General features: G+C 46.6%; 1 long non-coding RNA gene across 1 annotated transcript; it reads right to left on the reverse strand.

Annotated features, from left to right (window-relative positions):
* Nucleotides 1–7917: 7917 nt before the first annotated feature.
* On the reverse strand, nt 7918–10505 carry LOC148225056 (uncharacterized). Its single transcript, XR_015798796.1, has 2 exons — nt 10245–10505; nt 7918–8817 (listed from the first exon to the last, which is right to left on the reverse strand). It is a non-coding gene; the product is annotated as an uncharacterized LOC148225056 (long non-coding RNA).
* Nucleotides 10506–11388: the final 883 nt, after the last annotated feature.

Raw genomic sequence — 11388 nt, forward strand, 5'->3', positions numbered from 1 at the left:
TCCCAGCTGGCCCCTGGAGCTGTCAATAGCCTGACCACACCTGGGCATTTCCAACAAAATGTCCAGTTTTCACCCATGCACTGCTTTGAAATCCACCAAAATGCATCCACCACAATTTCCACCTCCTGCTCTTCTCGTGTGGTGATAATCTGTGTTTGAGCTGCACTAAGACCTCAGGTGTGGGTCAGATGTATTTTCTCTGTCTCATCCCTGTGTCCTGCATCCTCTAACACAATGTGGTGTCACTATAAATGAACCTGAAATTCATGTAGCATCAGACTTTGTAAAATCCCATCTTGGCCCGGTCTTGTATTCTGAATAGATTAGGGGTTATTTTGCTGTTTTTTATTTTTTTTTTTTTTAAACAAAAGAAACCCTAATCCATTGAAAAATGTTAGAGGGAAATTGCAAATGTTATGCTTGTCTGAACAGGAGTCACTCTGGGAAATACACTATAGACATACTAATTTCTGAGACATTCCCCCCCACCTTCCCCCCATCCTGTGTGTAACTCAGACAAGGAATGTTCTGGTTTAGCTTATTCCCATCTTCTAATGCACACACACTGCTTATCAGAGATGCACTAGTTAAGGTGGAGGAAATTAAGGTGACCTCTACTAGTTCAGGTCTTTATGCAATTTGAGATGGTCATTAGTCACATATCTTGGCATGCAGTGAATTAAGGGCTCTGACTTACAGAGCATCTCAGACCTTTTGTTTTGTATTTTGCTCTCCTTTGGGTGGCTGAACACCCAAGAAGGTTGTTTCATTCATCTGACTCTTAAAACTGATTACTTTATATAATTTAAAACAATAATATACAATTTAAAAATCTGTATGTCTTCTCTGCCTCTTTTAGCTAATTATGTGTGAAAAGTCCTTCCAGACTTGGTGGGAAAAATGTTTCTCAGCTATTAATCAAGTCATTGATTTAGGAATTTTGCTCAGGGAAAGAACTTAGCCCTCACGCAGGGAAAGGACCATAAATCTGCAAGAGGAAGAACTTGTGGGGCTCTGTTACTCATCCTCTTCCTGCCTGTGTGAATGGAGTGACTTTTGCAGACCAGATGCAGCAGTCAGCACCACAGGACTGGCAGGGAAATCCCTGCTTCCCTCTCGGCATGAAGGAGACACAACTTGAATGTGTTTGGCTGCAGCCAAGGAGGAAAAGGCAGAAAACAAGGTAAAAATCACCCCAGGGCTGTGCAGTTCTGCTGAGACACAGAAAATGGACAACAGAAAATGCTGCTGTCCATAGAATACCCTGGGTTTGGAAAGGATCCACAAGGATCATCGAGTCCAACTCCTGGCCCTGCACAGGGCACCCCCAAGAGTCACACCCTGTGCCTGAGAGCATTTTCCAAACAATTCTTGAGCTCTGTCAGGTTTGGTGCCGTGACCACTGTCCTGGGGAGCCTGTTCAGTGCCCAGCCACCCTCTGGGTGAAGAACCTTTCCCTAATGAAGTGGTGGAACACCCACACTTGTACCACACGTGGGTTTAAACACTGCATAGTGAGATACCACCACACTTCCCTCTGCCACACACCTGGACCCACACCACCTTCCTAATCCCAAAGTTTCACAGACCATTTCCTCCTCCTCCTCCACCCCTCATCCCACCCTGGCCAGGGCTTTCACCAAGGCTGAAGAGCCCCTGAGGACCAAAACCCAACAGAAAAGTGCAATAACTGCACAAAGGAGCAGCCAGGAGTTGTGGGGATGGTTCTGAATTTGTGCCTTTATGGCTCAAAAAGGCTGTGCACAGCTGATTTGGGTGAGTTATCTCGCTGTTAAACAAATCTTCCTGTTTGGGAAAAACATTGCTCAAGAGCAAAAGGGCCAGTAATTGCTGTTAGAAGCTTTTTTTTGTGTGTGTGGGCTTCCACACTTTTTGCCTCTGTCCTAAGAAGCACAACTCCCACTGACTTACTAGAAATATTAAGAACTAGTGACTCAATTTCTAAGAATAATTTCTGGTGTTTCTATTTATAGGTATCAGCCCTAAGCTCAAAAGCACTGGCAACACCCAATCATCTATTTTTCCATCATGCTTTGATATCACACTGAAATAGCCTGGAAATCAGCACTTTCCACTGTTCCTTGTCTCTGGATATCTGCACTTTCCAATCCAGCTAGCTCACAGCACTCAATTGCTCAGGAAGGGACACGAGCCACCAACTATTTTCAGGAAGTGCCTGGAAGCCCAGTTTAAAATAGAAGTGGAGATGCTGGTGGACAGATGCAAAGTTGTCCTGTGGTGGATTAAAGACATTAAAGAACATTTCTGAGGGGCAGCTGGTGGGCTGGAAGTGTCACTGGTGGAAAGGGTGTGGGTAAAGGAAGTTCTTTTGTGGGGCTGAGGATGGAGAGGCAGAGGATGGAGAAGGAAAGGATGGAGGGACAAGGCAGGACATGCAGAGATTGAGGCTGGAAAGGCAGAGCATGGATAAGCAACCTTGAAATTATTTCAACTCGTGGCAACCAAAGTACCTTCAAAAATGTCCCCAAAAATGAATAATCAGACCCACTCCAATTACTTTTGCCTGCACTCTTCAAATGTAACCCATGATTTTTAGAGGACAGAGAATCATAGAATCACTAAGGTTAGAAAAGCTCTCTGAGATCATTGAGTCCAGCCCTCAACCCATCACTGCCAAGGTCACCACTAAACCCTGACCCTGAGTGCCACATCTACATGTCCTTTAAATCCCTCCAGAGATGGTGACTCCACCACTGGCAGCATCAATAGTCACCACTTATCAAAAAATTTAGGCTAGAAAGTCACTCTTGAGAATTTAGACCAAAGAAACCAGTAGCGCATATCTGTAACCAAATAATGAAAATAGACACCTACAGGACTTAAAAACTCTGCAGAAAGAAGAGATATCTACTTGTTACAGGAACCTCCCAAGCCATTTAGTGTCCCTTTTTCAGGATTATAGCACACCTATTGCTTTAGGGCAAAAAACCTGCTTGCTCATGTTTATGATGTGAGGGGTGACCCCACTGGGAAGGTGTTAGGGAAGGGATGGGCTGCACTTCCCTCTGCACGGGGCTCAGCACGGCATCCCCACAGCCCCGGCCATTCCAGCTCACCGAGGTGAGCTCTCAGAAGAAATTCTGAGCATTCTGTCACCCTTCCTCCGTGCTGCCCTGGGCTGGGGTGAGAGGCAGGATGCCGGATGTCAGCGTGTGACTCATTCTCTGGGAAACTGAGCGTGGTGTTGCTTTCTGAGGAAAGTGCCCATGAGCTTTTTTCTTTTCTTTTTTTCCATTTTTCTTTTTTTTTCTTTATTTTTCAAGTGAAATTGGGCAATGCAGAACAGGTTACATCAGTTTGTCAGGGAAGAAAGGCACTGCAAGAGCCCCCAGTGCTTGCCTCTTGCTCAGAAGCCAGAGAGTTTAATGCTGTGGTTGGGGGCTGTTGCTTTCACAGGTTATAAAAGCTCATTTGAGCAAAAAGAAATAATATGAAATAAAATGCAGTTGTTTCTCAGAAGGTGTTGTCTCTCCTGAAAGGATGGAACAATATTATTTTAATCAAGTGTTTGGCTGCTGCAGGATGTCATAAGGAGGCTGGGATGCACATGGATCAAAACAGGTTTGAACCAGCTTTGCAAAACCAATAATGTGTATTTCCTTATAGGGCTTCTTTTTTTTTTTTTTTTTTTTTTTTTTTTTTTTTTTTACCAGTTCTGCTTAATTACTGGTTTAGATGGCAAAACCAGTCCATCTCTGATTTTTAGGAGAGATGAAACAAGCCTTCCAGTAACAGCACCTCCCTGCCACACCAGGTGCTGTGAACCTGTTGCTATTAGGAATTATTAGTCACGTAGACACTGTCAGTGGCCTAACATGCCTGGATGGGTTCTGCTTTTTGTGGGGTGTCCTCTGCTCAACATCCTCTCTGAGCATCCTCCTGCCATCAGCCTGACCCAGGGACTGCCTGCTGACTGCTCCTGGCCATGGTGAGGTAGCACTGTCCTAACTCTCACACCAGCTCATTTTGGCTGTCACAGGGGAGCCAACAGCCCCAGAGTTGGGAGGAAAGTGAGCTCCAAGAGGGGCTGAGCTCAGTGTTGTGGGGAAGGCTGGTGGGACCTGGCATCTTCTGCCAGCAGGAAGGGTCTCAGAGGGGATGTGAGCCCACAGCCCTGTCCATGGTGAGCTGGGGTCCTGCCAAAGGGCCCTCCCAGCAGCATTTCCCACAAACAAAGCAGAGAGACCAGGAAAAGTCAACCAAGTGTTCTAATAGGTGCAGGAAGGCTGCAGTAGCTATTCCACCTACTCACATTATGGCCAAAGAAGGGGTTAAAAATAAAAGGGAAGGAGTCAGGGCTAGGGGGACAGCTCTGTGACAGGACAGCTTCAGTTAATGGGTCTGGGGAGGGGGGTTGTGACTATGCCCCCCCCAAATAACTATGTTGTTGTGACTATGTCCCCCAGCTTTTGCAGGAGAGGTCACCCCAGAGGCAGGGCTGGCACAGAGCTGGTTAAGGTTCATGCAGGTGTTTCCCTGTAATAGGCACTGTCAGGTACCTTTGCAGCCTCGATGACCATCTGGTTGCCATAAAGAATGGTTTATGGGATCTCATCCTGGCTTTTGATGACTATAACATAAGTACTGAGGGCCTGCAAGGTACAGCTTCATAAAAATAACAGCTTAATAATGAGAACAACTTTCCCCTTCCAGAACAGGGCAAATTCAGGTGTATTTTCCCCTTTCATTAGGATTGTAAAATGAGACAAAAGAGACCCAGTCATCTAGGAGGGGAGAAAAACCACAATCCCACAAACTTCTTAGAACTTAAGCAAGGTGCAAGCAGCTGTCTGCAGGGCAGGACTGAATCCCAGCCTCTAAGAAGAAAGGGAAACTGAGGCACAGAGGTGCAAAACAGCTGGAAGAGCATCATCCAGGCAGCCAGTGGTCAGCACAGGAACCTCAGCTCTCACTGGCTCCTGCTCTCTTGTAATTAAAGACATCAGCACAGCTACCCAAGGGTTGTCACCTTTTATCACGGCTCTGTCTTGATCTTTCAAACTCTTTTTTGTATTTCCAAAAAGCACTAACTCCCTTCAGTTCGTTTCTCAGTGGTTTGTAGGATATCAGGGCAGTTTGTAAATATGTGACTCTCTCCTTTCAAGAGATGCTTGCTACGTCTGGCCCAAAATAGTTTTGTTTTCTCACAAAAGCACTTCTTCAGGACACTGAAACCTTGGATGTGCAAAATCAATGGTTTGGAGATTTTCCTTGTGTATTCCTCTCAAAAATATTTTCTGAATTTGCTCTTGCAAGAAAATACCCCAAAACCAATCCAGAACAGAAAACAAACAAAACCAAACCAAAACAAACCAAAACAAACAAGAAAAGTTCCTGAGGTTTTTCATGCAAGTATTTTGAAGGAAAGATTGAAATTCAGGTATCTGGATATTTGCAGGTGACAGAGACAGCAATTTCACCTGAAAACAGGGGTGTAGGACCATCCTTTGGAGGCACCTGTTTGTACAGAGTGGTGGGCTGGACAGACAAGCCCAAGGCTGATCCTTGGAGAAGTGGGATCAGCTGGAACTGCAGCCTCCCATGGATCAGGGACACCCAAGCACCTGCTCCTCCCCTAACTCTTCTTTTGCAAACCAACCAGCAAAGAGTGGATTCATCACAAAATTACACCTGACCAAGAGCCAGAGTGGGCTGGGGACTCCAGCCTGATCCTCACAGCACTCATACCCTGCTTGGATAACACAGAAAAGAGCCCCATGGGGGCTTTGGTGGTCCCAGAGAAGGGCGAGCATCACTCCCATCTTTATCTGCCAGAGAAAATTCCCTCTCTTTTTCCTCTTTAGAGCCAAGCCACCTCCTGATGTCCTGAGATGGGCCAGGGCACTGGAGACCATTGGCTGCACGTCTGGGAGGAGGTAGGGGTGGGATTATCTTTCTTATGCCTCGGGTTTGACCTCTTTGCCAGCAGATTGTTCTGATTTTCCACATGGAGGGATCTAGGGACCCTCTCGAAAGTTCAAACTCCCGGAGTCTTCCCTGCCGGCAGCAGCAGAGCTCTGGGCTCTGCAAAACCCTCACAGGGAGCACAGCAGCATCACTGACCCAGATTGCTTCATGCACAAATTTGGACATTTTATGACTTTTTTCACACTGGACCATGTGGTCTTTCTGCTAGTCAGAAATTTCCATGGAAAAGTAGGAATTCGGGTTTGCATTTTTTGTTGTTGTTGTTGTTTTTTACCACCTCGCCAAAAGACCTGAGGGAAATTGCTGAGATGATTTCAAGTCAAAGCAATTCCATTTTTCTTATTGCAACAGAATTTTCTTGCAAAATTTGTGAGCAGTTAACAACCAAAAAGCTTAACAAGTGAAAAACAAGAAACAGAGTTGTTTCTTTCAGATTTTTCCTCAGCTCAGAATAGCAAAACATTTCCATCTTTAGTTAACCTGAATTCATACTTTTTTTTTTTTTTCCAAACTTGCTTGAGTCAGCCAGCAAACCTGAAAGATCAGCTCTTTGCACAGCTTCATCTGACAATCTCCTTGACTTCTGTGCTGGTAAAACCCTGGGCTTGGCTTAGCCAAGTATTGTCCATCAGTGCAGCACAGCACAAAGCTATAAAACACGTGGGAATATCAAGCACTGTCCTTCTGCCCTTTCCAGCTTAAAGGAAGCACTGAGGCATCTAAAACCAGAATTTCCCAGCCTATGGCTGGAGCACAGTCTCCACAATCACATATCTTAATAACAGGTCTGACCCAGCACAGGAGTGCTCTGTGGCATGCACGTTATTGCTCCATCTGCCCTGGCTGCAAACATTTATTATTCCCTGTGACACACGTTGTAAAATTGCACCGAGGGAACCACGTCTAGTTAGTAATTTCCATTCAGATGAGCTGAAGGAATTAATGAATTTGGGAGATCTCAGATCTTTGGAGATAGGGACAGGCGATGGCACGCTTGAAAATAATCACCCTCAACTGTGCACAAGCCTGAAACCACCCTACTAATCACAGGCAGCCAAAGTGCTTATCGGGGCAGAGGGAGAGCTCAAGCACCATTCAAACTCTCTAATAATGGTAAATGATTCCGCAAACGCACGTGTTCGGGGCTCGGACTGCTTCCAAAGCTAAGTGCTTATGAAAACTTGAAGTGCTCCACTGGTTTTAAATCACTGTGCAGGGCTGACTGATTTAAACTACCAGAGCACTTCTCTTTTCCTTGCATTTTCTTTTCTCTCTCCCCCCACCCCTCCCCTTCCCCCCCCCCCCTTTTTTTTTTTTTTTTTTTTTTTATGAACACTTCGATTTGGACGCAAGTCAAACACTTCAGTTTAGCGGTTCGAGAACATATTGAACCGATTTAGAAATATGTCAAAAAAAGAAACAGTAAATTACGGTTTAAAACCCCTGTGTTTCCGAGCATTTAAGCAGCAGAGGCTGCAGCTAGAGCTGGGATGTATTAGCAGGGGCTGGAAGACAGCGCTGGTTGAAGGCATGGACGCTTATCTCTTTGATCACATACCTACTGCAGGACAGATCTGCTCATGTGCTGCTCCCTGCCCTGCCCCTTTGATGTGCTGACTTTTTCCTCTGATCCTCAGTGGCCTCTTGCTGCAACTGAAAAAAATCCTCCCTAGTAGGTGCAGTGTTAAAAAAGGGCCTGAAATGTAAGTGCTGTGCATGGAAATGGGAAAGGATGCATCCCTCATACGGGGCTTTTAAATGAGCAGTGTTGGAGTCTTGGCAGCCTCCAACACCGACAGCATCACAACCCGAAAGTGAAACTTTCTGGTGGATTCATAACTCTCAAAAGACAGAATAAAACTGAAGCAGACAGCATAAATAATGGAAAAGTGAATTAGACTTTAAAAATTCTGTCCTGTTTAATAATTCAGAATGATTATAACACGCTGAAAGGAACTTTTTTTTTAATTACTTCTAGCCTTGCAATCTCCCATTAGTGCACACACATCTCCATCAAAAATCATCAGCTAACAAGAGCTGCATTAGTGCGAGACAAGTGGCAAAGTACATCCCCTTCCATGTTAATTCACACCAAGGACATGCCCTGCACAGCCTTCCCACACCTACAGATGTGTTCAGGGTGGAGGAGATGCCACAGCCCCCAGGACCACAGTCCTGCCCTGGCTGCATAAAACATTCAAAATAAAACTCCCTGGGAGCCAGGAAATGGAAGCTGCTTGTCACCCTGGCTGGGATGTGAGCACACAGTCGCAGGCGTGAGCTGAGGTTTTTTTTTCATGTTGTGTGGTGAGGTTGAGGCACTGATAGAGCCACAGCCAGTGGGGGAATCGAGGACATGGGAGCACACCAGGCTGAGTGCTGAAGGCAACATCAGCAGAGCCTGAACGATGAGTCCTCTGTCCCTTAAATGATGGCAATCTTTGCTCAGTGACTCAGGCTGTGCACCCTCCCTTAGGATGCTGTAAGTAGAGAGAGGTGTTGGCTGCTGCTGGCATTGACTTGACAGTGGAGGCTGAAACACAGGCAGACCATCATCATTCCCATCACCCCGAGCCACGTTTTCCTCCTACCAGAGCAAGGAGCTCCGGTGGTGAGAGCAGGGAAGCATTGCCCGGGTGATGCTTGCCACGAGACGTGGAACCAAATGGCATGTGGGTGAGGAGCAAAGCTCTGGAGATGTCAGAAAGGAGGAGAGCAGATGGCAGGAGACGAGAGGTAGGTGTTGTGATTGATAGCTGAGAGCTCTGGGTGGCTGAGTCCAGCTGAGTCACCAGCACTGGCACGGCTGGAGGCAGTGGGACAGCGGAGTAGCCGAGGAGCACACGCCTGAGGAGCAGGAGAAAATGCACAAAGAACTCTTTTGTACTGGGAGGTGAGCCTGGCTCCGCTTGCACGACTCAAACCTGTGGCCACAGGAGCCAGGCTGTGCTCTGAGGCTGCAGCAGACTCATTTAGCATTTTGAGGGCCGTAATTTACAAGCAAATATAAATAGTGGCCACCCACAGAATATACCCAGCTCCCGCAGCAGAGCTGGTGGGTGGGGAAGCACGGCCACCCCTCAGCCACTGCCATCCCTGTGCCATCTGGCTTGCTGCTGCCAGGCCCGTGATGGCCATCTGCCTTGGGGCTGCCACGGAGAAAGTTAATTATATTTTTTTGTAAAGTCGCCACGGCAGCTGGAGATGCCAACCCAGCATAAGTGAATAAATCACACCCAAATTCCATTGCCAGAACTCAAAGGGAAGTTGTTTCTGCGTTAGCCATGCTTCAGCCCCACCACAGCAGCAAGGACGAGGCTTTCCAAGTGTTCAGGAGCTGCTGCTGTGTCATGCTTAGGCTTTGCCATGATGCCTCAGTGCGAGGGAAGCTCTCCTCTATCAGAGGGTGTGTGGTGGGGCAGTCTGCTTCAAATCCTGCCTGGACTTGCTGGGGGACAGGAGGAAACACCCCTTCACTTGATCTCCCAGTTCCCACATCCATCAAGAGAACACAGCCATTCCCACTTCCTTTGAAAAATGCCTCAAGCAGGAAAAAATAGTGTAAGGACAAAGTACAAGAAAAACAGAGCTTTCTTTGGCTCTGCTAAAAACACCTGCGAGACAACACACCTATGCAAGGGCACTGAGCAAATCATATTCTTTGCAAAACCTCTCCTTTTTGTAGCAACCATTATTCATTAGCCATCTTCAGCCTAATCACAACTCACAGACTTCCTCACTACCACCCCTGGTACATCAGCACAGTCCTGAGCCCAAACTGAGCATCTTTCCTTTGGCTCCTGGGGGGCACAGAGGCAAAGCCACACTCCTGCACTGAGGCCATTCCAGGCTGGCATCCCTGTGCTGAGCTGACATAACCCTGTGTCTTTTCGTTTGGCTTCATAGGTGAGCCTCCAGGGATCAGACCTTTCCTCCCCTGTGATTTTCAGGGCATCAAACATATCCTGACAGACACTCAAGGGTCCTGTTTCCATTTAGGTCTGGAGGAAGCTGCGTTGTCCTCACACAAAAGAAGCACCAGGGCATGGATTAAACCCTCTCAAGAGACTGGAGTTTTCCAAACTGCCTCATAAAGGGAGCAGCACGTTGTGAGAGAGAAAGCTCCTTTGTTTTGGATAGCAGCTGTAATCTCCACATCAAGCACGTTGGAATCCGTAAGTGGCCATTTAGCCATATTCTGACAGCAGAACAAGGAACCTCGGGGCAGCAGCCAGGCCTATTTATAGAGAGGAGGTTTGAGGTAATATCCTTACCTTGGATGCACTGCCTCCACTTAAGAGCCCAGCTTATGAGAGAAAGTGATGCCAGACAGGCAGCCAGCAAGGAAGGAAAAGAGTCACAGCTCACTCTGCCTGGCTTGCTCTGCAGCAGAGCAAATTACATTTTACGGCAACAACAGAATTCTGTGAAAACTCAGTTTCTTCCCAAGCCTAACAAGAAAAGGAATGGCAGAAGATGAACAGCTGGAGAGATTCCTCAGGCCGAACCTGCACAGGTTTATCAAGTTAATGTATCACTGTTGTCACAGCACGGGCACATTGGGAAATCAGGAGCTGCCCAGGAGGTCAGAGAGCTGCCCACAAAATGTGCTGACCTTTTTCTTGTTGACGTTACTGATGACACCCAAAGGCTTAGGAAAGCTCTTGGGACACTCACTGAGTGTCATCACGGATAGGGGCTGTCCCCCCATATTGCATCAAATATCTCTGCTTTGAGCCCTCTAAGGCCATTTGGTGAAGCTCAAGCAGTGCCAGCTCAGGTGTCCCATAGAGATGGGCTGGGATCCAAGTCCAGCTGAAATCACAGGGCTGGTCTGGGACATCTGAGAAATGTGGATTTTTTCCAAAACAAACAGGAATCTGGAAAGCACAAGAAGGGGAGAGGACACCAAGGTGGTGGTGAGACACCTTTGGTTAGCAGAGATCTTTGAAAGGCTGTACTCAAAATAACAGGGTATTGATATGATAATTCAAGGGTAAACTGTGGCTGGAAACAAGGCATGAGATTCAGCTCACAGACAAAAAAATATCTAAATGTAGCCACTTCATTTAAATGTATTACTGCACTACCTGTAGGTCAGCTACAGATCCTGCCTGGAGAAGGATCCCAGGTGAGTGATTACCTTCAGGTATGTTGCACAGATGAGGTCTTTATTCAACACTGGCCAGCTCAACATTGATTTTTTCCAAAGGAAGGATGTTCCTTTATACTCACTCTAGAAACCATGCCAATGCACCTTGAACCTTTAGGTCATACCTGTAATTAACCTGGTCTACTTCTGAAGCTCCTCCTCCACGGAAGTAAGATGTTCTCCCAGTCGGGGAACAAGTATTTCATTCATTCAGGTAAGAAAAAGAGGAATATATATATAGGAAAATATATTCACAGGAATATCAG

Source organism: Sturnus vulgaris, chromosome 1 (genome assembly GCF_052056855.1).
Source record: "Sturnus vulgaris isolate bStuVul1 chromosome 1, bStuVul1.hap1, whole genome shotgun sequence".
NCBI lineage: Eukaryota > Metazoa > Chordata > Aves > Passeriformes > Sturnidae > Sturnus > Sturnus vulgaris.